Source organism: Leptosomus discolor, chromosome 1 (assembly GCF_034619465.1).
Source record: "Leptosomus discolor isolate bLepDis1 chromosome 1, bLepDis1.hap2, whole genome shotgun sequence".
Classification (NCBI taxonomy): Eukaryota; Metazoa; Chordata; class Aves; order Leptosomiformes; family Leptosomidae; genus Leptosomus; species Leptosomus discolor.
Window position 1 is genome coordinate 129445917 of NC_141391.1, and position 13598 is coordinate 129459514.

The following is a 13598-nucleotide window of genomic DNA, read 5'->3' on the forward strand; positions in this document are numbered from 1 at the left end:
TTTGGGCCATGCAGAGCATCACTTCTTGGAGCCTCCTGACAGCAGGCCAGTTCATGTGGCAGGGGCCGAAGGAAGAAGCGACCCTGTGCGAGAAAGCATTCAGCAGCCTAACGTGCTGTTGAAAATATCCGTTTGTCCTCGTTGCCCTGCACAGCCACGAGTCATGTGGGAAACCTGAATAAGCATGCCTCGGGTTGGATTGAGCACTGTCATTTGGGTCTTGTGTGTGCCTTTTGCAGCCAGTTGAAATGCTTGTGTTCAGGTGTTTGTGCTCTGCAGCCTGTGACTGTGACAGGCTGGGGCTACCTTGAAGGGCTTAGCCAGATAGCTGCACCGCGAGATCTGAAGGCTGCTTCCAGTGGCCAGGGACTCTTTCCTTGTTTCTGAGATCGGCAGTTTTCTGCAGTTTTGTGTTGGCTTAGAGGAAATAGGATTTAGCCCTGCGGAAGCAGTTGCCTTGATGCAGCCAAAATCTCCCAGCAGTTCAGGCATTTAGGAATAATATTTTTAATGAGTACTAAGGCACATGTAAGTGCCTTTTTTTGGCAGTGCTATGCTGCTTCTGGTTTGGTTTGGTAGCATGATGCTCTTTTTTGTCATAGGTGTGGATCAGTTTGCTGGGTCAGATGTATCTGGGAGTGTTTGGGAGCTGTGCAATATCTGTCGGTACGACACGTGCATGCCTGCTTCCACTTTCCTTCTGGGGTTAATGCTTCTCTCAGCAAAGGTACAAGAAAGGACAGTGTCTCAATCTACTTAGTTCCTGCGTCCGTTGAAGCTCTCTAGAAATCTCTTAGTTCCTGTGAAGCTAGCAGCTGAGCTCTGAAGATGATTCCCCAGACTATATGTGTACTTAAACATCTGTTCTGCTTATCCTGTCCAGACCCCTATAGCATGCGTATCTATTGCAGATGGAGAGATTAGTGTCTGCTGGTTTAAGTGGATGTACGAACAGTCTCCTGCAGCCATTAGTTTAGCAATGGAATTGCTTTGAAGCAGATTTAGTGGTTGAAGCTCAAGTCTGGGAGTTGACTCCTGGATGTTGTTTCTGGCTTAACAGAAGAACCTTAAAGGCCTTCTGGGTGAACTAGGTTTGGACTCTGCTGTATTTTCTCTCTCTGTAAAATGTGAAGGAGAGCCCCTTTTCTGTAATGGAAGTGCTTCCATGAGCTTAATGGAAGGTCACTTTCAGGGTTTAAAAAAATGAACTAATCTCTGTTGGCTTTCCTGTGAAACTAAATTTTTTTTTTTAAACTTAAAAATTCCTCTGTCGTGACAGATCCAGCATAGCCTTTAAGACTAGGGAGATGGAGAGATGGCTACCAAAGAGTTCCCCTGTGCGACAGCTTTGTGTCTTGAGGTGTGCCGGGGCAGTTCTCTCAAAAGTGAATTGCACACGGAAAGTTCAGTACATGTATGTCTATACATATATAGGCACACACAGTGTGCAGGTTTGGTTTGAGAGAGTTTACTGGTTGCTTGGTGGTAGATTGTGGGTTTGTGTTCAGAGCAATTAAGATCCTATGCCTGCCAAAGTCTGCATGCCTGGCTTTAACCATCAGATGCAAAGAATTTGCTCAAGAATCAAGGCCTAAATATTTAATGGCACATGTGTTAAAAACTGTGTTCTCCCAGTTCTCTCTTTGCAGTGAGGTTTTGAAATGTTTGGGTGCTGCAAGGGCAGCAAAGAGTTGTAAAATCTAGGGTGAAATCTGAGATGTATGAAAAATGAATAACTTCTCATTTGTTGGCAAGCTGATGGCAGTTTTGTTTGGCATATTGAATCCAAACGATGCAGCATGTAGATGCTTCAGTGTCTTGTGTTACAGGAGAGTCTTGTCAAGCGTGTTTCATACTGGTAAACTAGTGTTGCTTTTTCCTTAGTTTCTGACAGATGAGTATAATGTGTATTGGCATGTGTTTTGAAGCCTGTGTGTCTTTCCATTTTTATTAATGTAAAGGTAAAACTGTGTGTGTGTTTGATCAGTGGCCAAGTGCCTCCCAACTAAGGGAGAGTTCATTCTCTCTCCCTCTCTTACTGCAAGCGACAAGGAGAATTAGGTGTGCGTAAATGGTGAGAGCTGCTGGTCTTGATACAGAGTGTGGCCCCAATGTGACAAACACTAAGAAGTGAATGTAGTTGGTATCTCCTTCAACTTCTAAAGGCTTAGGATTGTGAGAAGTTTAAAACATAAGAAACTTGGGAACTTTTGAACATCACAGAAACCTTGAGGCATTACTTTGCAGAGAAGATCTTGACATGCTTGTTGGTGAAATGTTGGTCAGGGTCACAAGGGGCTGCCTTCTGCCTCGGGTTGGGCCTCTGGCTGAGGCATGGGGCTGGAATGAGAGGTCTGTTGATGGGAAAATGTGGAGACATGCACGAGCAGTTTGGATTATTCAGGTAGACTGGAGAAGCAGGCTTGTGGGTGTGCTGGAGAGGTGGTTGTAGCTATGATGGAGTATGCATATACTACTTGTTGCTGCCTCTGGGCTTTCCATTTGCCACCATGCATGTTTGCCTCACCCCAGCACTTTTAAAGGGGTCTTAGGTAGGTTGTGGGCTGCTGGAAGGAGGAAGCATGCTTTAACAAGCATAGCAATCTGACTGCCTCCTGAAATCTAAACCTTGCTGCCTCAGTCCAGCCTTTTGTCCTCTTCATGCTTTCAAATACTTTTAAAAGTTTTGCTCCCTGGCTGTCCATGGAGTCTGTCTTCCTCAGCAATCCAGTGCGCTCCAGACAAGCTGGTGGCAAGAAGGTTCTTGAGACATCTTGTCCTGTTCAGTGTTGTTTCTTGGAGTAGCTCTGGATTTTCCACAGGAAAATTATTGTTATCAACCTTTTTTTATCCAAGGTGGAAGACTTCAAATTCTAGGTCTTTTCTGATGAGGCAGAGGGAGTTGCTATGTAGATATGAGGAAAAGAGGGTTTCTGGAAGAGAAGGGAAGAAAACAATAGCTCAGCCGCCCTTCTGGAAAACTATGTTTTTGCCAGGCAGGGTACAGACAGGATTTTCCACCCTCCCTGGCTCCAGATGCACCAAAGAAGCTGAAAGTGCTGAATTGTGTATTCCATTCCACCCCTGAGGGCCCTAGGTCCAGGAGGGTAAGCATATTTGGGAGTAGTTCCCCAAATTCATATTATAATTGACCTATTAATAGGCTGGCTTGGTCCCACCCCCAGCACTTTGGCTGTAACTTTTCTTCTGGGGGACTTGACTGCCAAAATGAACGTTCCTTTTGGCATGGATTCAGGAGCTTGGGGGCAGGGGGAGGTAAAAATTAAATTGGAGTCCCAATGAATGTGGTGTCAAGTCTCAGCTCACTGACTGCTCTGCTGCTCCTGGTAGGCAGGGTAGCCACGCAGGTGGAATGATTTATGGTGGTATGTATAGGTAAAGAGCAGGGGATAGAGTAGATGTAAGAAGGGTCAAGGGAAAATGCAAGAGGTTGGGTGGGGGTGCTGGCAAGACTTGAAAACAAGAACAAAGGGAAATAAAGGTGGGGGAGAGTGACAGTAGAAAACTTTTCAGATGGAAGGCTGATAGTTTTGTGAGCTGAGGCTTGGGTTTGCATATGAGGCTTTGATTTGTCCCTATGGATAGGAACAGTGATGGCACCTGTCATCCACAGTTCAATACCTTCTGGATGGCTTAGAAACTATGTAGGAAGGATCTGGCTGGAGAAGACCCTCCTTTTCTGTAGTTAGGGTGCTAAACATATTCCCTTGCTTTCCAGTGAATACTCTTTTCCCACCCTAGAGCTTTGTTAGTCTAGACAGCTCAAGAAAATGTACGGCTTCAAACACATGTGGTAATTACTGATCTTACACATAGACTGAATGTTGGGCTCCAGTATAGTATTGGTTTTCTGAGGTTAGAAATGTCTTGAGAGTGGGTGTTTCTCTTTGCTTTTGCTCATCCTTGCAGTAGGGATATGAGGAGCAGGGCCATGATGGTATGTGGGGCTGTAGGAATTACGGAAAGCTTCAGTCTGCTTTTCTGTCCTTCCTGGTATGGGCTTGCCTTTATGAACCAGCTGGCTGGGAAGCTAGTGGGGAGGCCTCTGTACAGCTTTGGAATAAGGGTACAGCTTTTGCAGATAGCTGTGAGCTGCTTGACGTTCTCTGCCCATCTAATCAAGAGAAGCCTAGTACTTAGAAATAGCAGCTCTGTATGGAAAAGGTCTGATGGAGCATTCATTACCTGTACCCGTGTTACCCATCTGCATTTGGATGGGTATTTGCTGAACTGTGGTTTAAAAACCCAGGAAGGGAGCAGCTGCTTTCTCAAAACAGGTACCTGTCTCTGAAGAGCCTATATGTTCCCTGCAGGAGCTATCAACACCTTATTGAGAAATCTCATGGCTTGCACGTGCTCACAAACTAAAAGTAGATGCACATACGTTTTGTGGAACCCTGTCTCCCAGCTGAACTGGAGGCTCTAGGTTATGCTGTCATAAAATCTCCCTACCCCTCATAAGGAAAGCTTCCATGGCATGTAGACACCTTTGTCCCTAGAATGGTGAAATGTATGGGCTTAACCATGAGTTTAGGAAGCTGGATCTTTGGCCTGAGGGAAGAGCTGCTGAAATCTTGCTGTTTTCTGGTGAAGGAGCTTTAGAATGTTAATTGCATTGGTCTTTCCTAGTGTGACTGATCCCATACACTTGTGGGCTATTTCTGTTTCCAGTCAGGTGGTTGGAGCTGGGACCGCAAAACAAGCACTGGTGCACACTAGTGCAATGCTGTACCTGCTCAGCTAAAACCTGCTGGAGGCACTCTGGACTCGTGTGCTCTTCTGTCTGCCCTTTGTGCAGGTTGCTTGGTCTGCATTCCCAGGGACTAGCGGAATTGCACTGACCCTCCTTTCTCCTTGGGATTTCCTCAACCCTCCCTATCTTCCATAGTGATAAACACGGTGATGAAAGAGATTGAGCTGAGTTTTTTACCTTGTTCTGTAGCAAAGCTTCTTACTAACCACACTACTGCCTTGATTACAGGAGCTTCCTAAAACGGTGTGTTCCACAGACCAGCAAGTTTGCAGAGCAGTCTGTTGCCAAAGCCTCCAGCCTGTGTGAAATTAGCCTAGTTCCTGAATGTATTTTCTCTGTCCTGAAATCTGTACAAGGCACCTTGATGAGCATTTGTGTGAGCATCCCCCACCCTTGCCTAATCACCAAACCTGAATAGTCTCTCCTCCCAAGAAGTTCTAGGATAGTCAGCTAAATGGGTGCTAATTGCATGTGCAGGTGTGAAGCTGCTGAAGAAGCTGAGCTGTCTGCTCCAGAGCAGCTTCTTTAGCACTGAGAGGTGTCAGACTTGTGACCTCGGAGTCAATGTCTTTTCAGCAGCACTTCACATAACTGGGTGTTTACTACTGTCTTTTTGCAACTCATAATCTCTGCAGCTGGGCTGCTTTTCCATGCTCCCAATCCTGAGCTTGCAGAACTCTCTGTCCACAGTTGTGTGGCATGGACGGTGGAGCATTAGCACTTTCAAACACCCCATGCCATGGAGTAGCCGTGGAGTAAGGATGGAAGGTTTGACTTGGGGCTGAACTAACAATGACTTGATGGGAAAAGACTTCCAACCGCATTCTTAGTCATTCTTAGTCACAGGCCGTACCTTTCCCCCTCCTGCCTGTGTCTGCTGCCTTGCCTCCTGGAGGATGGTGCTGCAGAGAGCAGTTCACCTGATTGCTCTTGCCATGAGAGTACTCGTGGAATTGCAGAAGGGAATTTTCCAGTAGCCTCTGAAAAAAAGCCTCTGTGCTGTTCCCTGCTGAGTAGGGAGCAGTCTCCTTTGATGCTCCAGATGAGTTACGGGAACGGTGCCTTGTTCTGTTTTACAAGGGTCTGTTTGGTGGTGCGTGGGGTATGTAGTCAGCAAAGTTCAGCTAGGACTTCTTGTTTGGGTCAGAGCAACACCTCATTAAGAGGCTGTTTGTTTGTGAGAGTGGTGAACAGCAGACTCCAGGAGTGCCAGGTGCTTCTCATTAGAGGGGAGGGGAAAGTCTAGGATGGACTGTCAGTATCTGACTGCATGCACAACTCATCTGGGAGTTTCTGATGTGGTAAAGCTTGTCTCCAAAGCCTGGGAAGGCTCTGTTTTTCTGAAAGGAGCATGTTTTCCTAGCCTCTTGCTTTTCTGCATATGCTTTTCAGACAATTTTATACATGGCTTTACACGTAGAGCTGCTTTTCGTTTTGATAAAGATGACAGAGCTCAGGGAACTGAAGTGTCTGCGGTCATCTTTCTACCACTCTTTCCTCCCTTGTTTGATCTTGATCTTTGATCACCCCGGCACCCCTTGTGCACACACCACCTCTTCTCTCCTTTTCACTGGGAGGAGTGCAGAGTTGAGTGTGCTAGACCTCAGCCCAGGTACCAGCATATTCTGCTCCTGCAGATGCACCAGGCGGCAATGGCAAGTGGTGCAGGGTGATTGTTATACCCTGGAGCAGTCTCACATTTTTTGAATACTTAATACTTTAAAAGTTTACAAGCCTACTCGTAAGTGAAGGGCCTGCTGTCAATTATTAATCCCCCTGGCTAGTATGGTATTACTTGCTCCCTGACAGCGAGCTGCTAGACTTCATCCTTCTGAAAGAGATGGTGTGGAGGAAATGCCATTGGTTTCATCTGCAGGGATTTCCCTTCTTGTTGGTTTGTCTTTCAAAATCAACACTGCCGAGAAGGACAAGAACAGCATGCACTCCAGCCTACCCTATATTTAAAGGGTTTGTCATGTAATTTCTTTTCCCCTGCTGTCGGTGCCCTCCAAAGCGCCTGTGTGTACCACCCACAGAGACAGATGGTCTCCCTAAGCTGCTGAACAAATTTTGTGGCTGTGAAGGTACTTTTATCTTCAAATGCTGCGAAAAAAAAATCCACCCCCTCAACCCTTGACATGTGTTTCTTGTGGTGAATGAAGAAATACAAGTATTCTGCAAAGGAGTGAGCTGTGTGCCCTTTAGGGGAAAGGAGGCTCACTTTTTGTTAAAAGTGCAAGAAACTGTGAATGTACTGTCCAAGAAAACTGGAAGCTAATTCTTGACCCTACTGTGAAGGAGTAGGGAAGAGTTAACAGGGAGCTGGGTGGTAGTAAAAAAATACTGGGTTGGGTTTTTTTTTGCCACAAAACTGGCGGCAGTATTTTCACTTAGAACTTGATTTCCACTTCAGCACTCCCTCCCCTTAAATGAACCTCTGTGCTTAAGTTCCCCTTGTGCAGTTTAGGTCAAGTGGGGACCTCAGCTGACAGTTTTGGGAGAGTTATTCCCCAGTTGACAGTAAAAGAGGCTCCCAGCACAGTAGTAAGGACCTTAGCTGTGATTTGGGGGCTGCCAACTTGTGCTCCTGAAGTCCTGGCGGAGGGTCATCTGCATCCTTGTTGGGGCTGGATTTTTGATGCTGTGCTCAGAACTGCTAATCATGTTCCTGTGGCCCCAGCGTTGTTTCTAGGGTTGCTGGGTGCTGGCTATACAATGAGGTGGCTCTTGCCTTGTGCAAAGCTTGCTGGGGTGGAGCTGGGTGGATGCCCTGTGGTGCAGGGATGCTGTGCAGGGAGGGCTGGGCTGTAGTTTGAGCATAGATATTCCTCAGTGTGCAAGGGTCTGCTAGTGGGTAGCATCAGTGCTGCCTCTTCAGGCCTGTCTGTGTAGGTTTGCAGGGAAATAACACTCTAACGTGTTGTGAGAGAAATCCTAGAAGTTAAAGCTGCTGTATTGACTCAAATGGCAAACTTCATTCAAAGTCTGGCCACGTTAATCCTGTTCCCTGCTGAGGGTCAAGTAAGAGGTGGTCCCCTTTCCTGAGAGAGCACTCTGCCAGACTGCTGTTGGAACAAGAGCTGAATACTGATGTTTCATGGCGGCAGCATCTAAGTGTAAAGTCCTATTACAGCACTGAATTTTTGCTGCCAGTAGAAGCTTTGAACACTTTCTTTTGGTTGTTTCCTTGGAATTAAAGTTGCATTCCTTAGCTTTCACTTAAAAAATCCCAACCACACCCCTCCGCCACCCCCCAAAAAACCACAAACAAAAAAAAACCCCACCCTTAGTTACTTCATAACTATTAATGTAACTTGAAGGATTCCTTGTCTGAAGGCTCTGGCCTTACGTGATGCATGGTCAGGCTTTAAATTATCTTTTGAAAATGTAGACTCTTGTAAACGTCTTGCCATACCTGCCAGTTCCTGCCTTTTTTTTTTTTTTTTTTTTTTTTTCTTTTGAGGCTGAGGCTAATCAGAGGCATAGCATACGTGTATGTTGGGAAGAGGAAATGCATTGCTGTCGTGGATTATGCTGCTCCTAGGGACTGGAAGTGGTAAACCAGGGTACTGTATATTGCCAGCTGCTGCAAGATTCTTAGGTGCTTGAGCGGGGCACAAGCTGAAGCTTGGAGGCTCATGGGTGCCCTGTAGCTCAGGGCTCAGAGGAATCTGGTGTTTCATCCCTTACGTGTTTGCACTAAGTGCCTGTTTCACTCTTGCATGCAGGATAAGCTCTTGGTCTTGTTCCCAACTCCTGTGTTCAGAAGGTAAAGCACACCTTGGTGTAGTCCTGTCCCCCTGACTTGTTTGAAACTCATTGAATCCTAAATATAACCTCAAGTGTGTAGAGGCTTTTGAAAGAGGTTAAGCCTCCCTCATAAATCCTTAGTGCACTCCTCAATTACATAAATGTTTGATCATAGTTCCACATCACTTCTTAAACTAATGCTGCTGCAAAAAAAATACCCTATCAACAGTGTGATCCTTCCTTACCCCTCCCAAAGAAATCTTGTCTGGTTGCACAGGGATCTGAATGGTGGAACTTGGTAATTTATATTTACGGTGGAGATGGTTTCATTGAAAGCAATCCCGCTGCTGCCTGCATGAGGAGGTAGGTTGTGCACGTGCATTGCTGCAGCCTGCCTGCAGAGCATGAGCAGTCCTTGGTGGTGCATGGCTCTGTCTGCAAAAGTGTGCTTCTCTGCTGAGCTTGGGAAGAGGAGAGCCTCAAGTCCTTGCTTCTCCTCCCCTACCCAGCAGGCCTACAGGGTACTAGCTGTGGCCCAAGCAAGAGGGACAGATCTCATGCCCCAGGCCATGGCCCTTAAGGTGCAGAGACAGACACGGTGTACCATGTGGATGGCAGCTCATTGCTGTGGGCTTGGTGTAGAGTTGTATCACCAGCTGTGAGACTGGACTCTCTAAATTATCATCTTGAGCTATGCAGGTCTCTTTCCACAGGGCTCAGTGGCATCAATCGTCTGCTCAGCTGTGGAGATCTTGACTGTAAGATTGACTTCAGCAGTGTCCCTGATGCTCTCAGGTCACAGGCGTATGTTGAGTTGGGTGCAGACAAGTGGAGCCTGCTTGGGCTCTGGCAGCTGGGTGCAGCACCCGCAGGTGCCTGGGGAAGCCAGCTGGCCCCTGCTCTGTCAGCACCTGTGTCTGCCTGGTGTGCCTGTGCCTATGTCTGCCACGCTGTGCAGGTTCATGGGGACAGATTGGCAGCAGCTTCCTCCCATCATCTTTTCACGGAAGTTGTCCCCTTTGTGCTCTTCTCTCACTGTCCTCTGTCCCAACCTGTCAATTTGTTCAGTAGATAAAGGAAGCCTTTCACAGCTTTGGTTTTGCTTCCATGTGAGCAGATGGTAGTTTTTGTTTGGCTGTTTTTTTTTCTCCTAAGTAAACAAGTTAGTATTCTCACTAGCTCCCTTGAGGGTACCCTGCCACTTTGCAAAACCATGGTGTGGAGGCACACTGCTTGGCAGTGCACTTGGAAAACCCATTTCTGAGCTCTAGCATATGGACCCAGTAGCTGCTGCTCTCCAGATCCGATTGAACTACTACTGGCTCCTGAGGGTGCTGTGTTGAGCTTGTGGTGTGGATGTGTGCCCAAGTGTTCGCTAAGTTCACTGTAGGGTGTCTAGGACATGGTGGATAAGTGGCTGGGTACAGGCAGCTCCTTTGCTCTCATCCTTATTCTCTGCGTTGCAGGAGATCCTGGGGCAATAAGGTTCTGGTAGCAAGGACTCGCTCTGCTTGATGAGAAGGTAGCACCTTTGCCTGTTTGAATGTGTTTTATGTGATCAAAGGGAAGTGGATGTCTCTAGTTTGAGAGCTGTTGGGGCATCTGCATGTGGTTATCAGTGTCTGAGAAACTGGTTGAAATCCAGACCAAGCTGTTAGTGCCTGAAAGCTGCTGTTGTCCACTGGCTGATCCATGAGCTATACCATTTGGATTTAGTGGTTCTGCTAGGTATTGGCATGGTGAGTAAGTGCTTGAAAACACCCCCATGCACACACTGTTCCTCTTGGAGAGGTGGTCTTGGCATTAGGAGGATGCGAGTGGTTTGCTTTGGAGCCTGCTTTCCTGGCAACTGGCTTCCCCAGCTTTCTGGGGGAGAGGTTTGTCATGCCACGTGCTCAGGCTTTCACAAGCTGCTCTTTCAGATGCAGCCCCTGAAGCTGCTCTTATATGCTCATGTACCCGTCCCAATGGATGGGCTGAGGTAATCGGTGCAACGTACCTTTGCCACATGCTAACAAGCTTCCTTTTGATGTTCTGTGAAGGGGCTGGAAGACAGCCTTTATGGTTACCTAAGCTGACCCATTGCAATAAAGCATCCTAGAATTGCTTACAGTGAACTCAGGAAGAAACTTAGGCTCAGCAAAGGCTTAAGTCTTGTCTTTCTTGTGAAGAGAGTGCCCTGCCTCCCATAGGAAGCTTTTCTGTGCTTCAGGACCTCCATTGTTTCTAAACCTAATTTTAGGCTTTTGCAGCTTGTTTGATTTTCTGTCTGTTGAAATAGCACGTCAGAGGTAATAAGTGTCCCTATGATCTTTACCTTCCTTGGCACTGTATACCTTGAAATAAGTTCAGTGCCTTACTGAGGAAGAGAATTGTGGTGCTATCACAGTATCTAATACCAACACAGTGACTCTCTTTTCCTGGTAGATCATATTATTGGACTTTTTGGACTGCTCTTTGAGTGAGAAGCTTGTGCTCTCCTCTTCCACTTCCTTCTCGCTATGGGTTTATGTCCTAGCTAATTATACTAGCTGCCACCTTCAGCTGTTGGAAGTGGAAGCAAGGGCACTGCCACTGCTGGGAAAGCATTCGTTGAAATTTGAAGTTCTATCAATAAAGATGACTGGGAAAAACATTCGGCCCATGTGCTGGTACCCTAAAGACTAGTTAACTTCCTGAAGTATCAGGCTAGAAAGTTTCTCAGAAGGAGAGTTGCAGTGAGAGCATGCCTGTGGGTTTACTGGGATTTTATAGCTGCTTGCTAAAACTTAGCACTCTGTACTTCTGTAGCAGCATCTTCTTAGTACTGGCCTGGGAATAATTTTATAGGGTTCTTCAGGGAGGCTTAAATAAGTATCTTGTTTGGGTCTTATGACATAAAGGAGTGTTTTGTTGTGGTTTTTTTTCCCCCCAAAGTTTGGTCATACACTCCTGTAAAGTGCTTTATTTTAAAAGCTCCTGTTTCCATACTCACAGCTTCTCTTCCAAATAAAAATATTTGAACATAAGAGCAACATTATTAGTAAACTTGCAGGGGTCCTTTTCTTTTTTCATCCATACAGGAAGGTTTTGGCTAGGCTGCTGTTGAGGAAAACAAACAAAAAACCCCAACCTGAAAATGAATCCTACTCTCCCCGTGTCATTCAAAAAATCTGTACATTGAAATCCCTCCTGCATCAGCAGTGAATTACTGTATTTCTCAGCTGGTGTGTTGATTCTGTTTTTTGTCTCATGAAACATGAAACTCAGTGTAGAGTGTGTGTGTGTTGGAGAGCACCATGTCTTGGACCATGCAGGCCAGAAAAGGGGAGCTCTGCAGCTAGAAACTGGGCTGTTTCTCTCCTTAACCTTACAACATTCGTGTGACAGTTGTTCAGATGTCCAGTGTTAGGGATGCATGAGGACACACTTAAATTCCTGTTCTTTTATTTTTTTAAAAAAGGCTGGGAGGGGAGAGAACAGATGGGGGCTGGTTGCTTAAAAACTGTGGGGCAAACTCTGTGTGTGTGTTTGGGCTCTGTATAAATTCCACTGTTAATGAATGGATGTTCGCTTCCTTTGGGGCAGCAGCCGTGCTGCCATCACAGTGACAACCTGTTACTATGCTGAGGTTTCCTGCCCTTCCCCGGTAAAGGCTTGACTTTGCAAATTCTCTTCCCTGACTGACCAAATGCCAGAAGTTTGGTATCTAAAACAAACTTGCTGAGTCCCGGTCGCCCAGTGCGTGTTCCAGGGAGAGCGAGGATTGTGCTTGCTTGCCTTAGCAGAGTGGAGACTTCAGTTGTGGTTGTCTGACAAGAAAATGTGGTTTTCCTGTTCGTAGGGGCTGTGGTCTTGTTCACTTGACTCTACCAAACTACATGCTATTGTAGTTACGATGATCAAAAGGCATTTTTCTGCTCTGCTTGCTTGGCCACAGCTGCTGAAGGAGTTCCTTGTCTTGGCATCTCTGCTGAGATCTGATTCTGGCTCTGTTCACTGAAGAGGACAAAACTGTAGCGAAGGCATTGGTGCTACTGCCAGCGCTGCAAAGCACTTCTGCCCAACCTCGATCCTCTCTGGAGCCTTTCTCGAAGGCACTGCTTGAGAAAGAGAGCAAGTTCCAAATCCGTCATGCTCTGCCAGCTCACCGGAGATGGCCTCTGGCGTGGCAGTGCTGCCTGGGGAGCATCCGTCTGGGCAGCCTGCGCTGGCCTCACCCCCAGCTGTGGTAGGCAGAGCAGGGTAGCAAGTCTGTGTAGCGGACCGTAGAAATACCTTCTGTGACCATTTTTAGCAGAGATGTTGGTGTGGGAAGCATTTCAGTAGTCTATTTCAAGTTTTATTTCAAAGGCTTTGGTCCTGGTGACTTTGCTTTGGAAGAGAGTCAAGTGTGGGGAAGGACCAGGAGCTCAAGCCCCAGCTCTGTGCCTAGCAAAAGAGTACGTGAAGGAAAGCGATTTTCTGGGAGGGAGATGTGAGTGTAGGGTGCTTCTGGGAAGGGGCAGAAGTTTTCTGAGCCTGTTGTGTGTGAGCTGACAGCACGGCTAGAGAGTTAAGTGCTGTGGATGAGCAGCTCGGAGCTGTGGGAGACCTCAGCATCTCTCGCAGTAGATAAGCTTGATGCAGTTGTAGGCTGGAGACAGCCAGGAAGGCAAAGGCAGCTCTGCGTGGAAGATCGCTTTGTGCAATCCTTGCTCAGCTTCTCCTTGAGGTGCCAAAGCTTCCCAACTGGCTGTGGTGTGTATTTTGTGTGCCCGGAGACCTTGGCTTGTTTTGATGCTGTGTCTGTTTTGGAGAACGTTAAAAAAAACCCCGTTGATTGGAGGAGAGGAGCCTGTGTTGGGAACCATTTGATTAAATAACCCCAGGCTTCCTCTGCCCTCAGCCTTCAATTAGCACGGCAGTGATCAGGCCTCTCTGACTATCCCTGTGGATTTTAGGTGTATGGCTCTCCATAAACTCTGATGCTGCAGGATTTGGATCCGTGGCAAGGTAAGGAAGTGGGTGCTCTGGTAGCAAACAGCTCAGCTCTTTCTGGATGTGCATTTATATCTTTATCTGTTGCAAAAGCACGAGGCACTCCTTTGCCTTT

The 13598-nt window shown here is 46.8% G+C and overlaps 1 protein-coding gene across 2 annotated transcripts in view; it reads left to right on the forward strand.

Moving 5' to 3' along the window:
- VANGL1 (VANGL planar cell polarity protein 1) overlaps nucleotides 1-13598 on the forward strand; it is a 31048-nt gene that overhangs the window by 5787 nt on the left and 11663 nt on the right. The window lies entirely within an intron of this gene.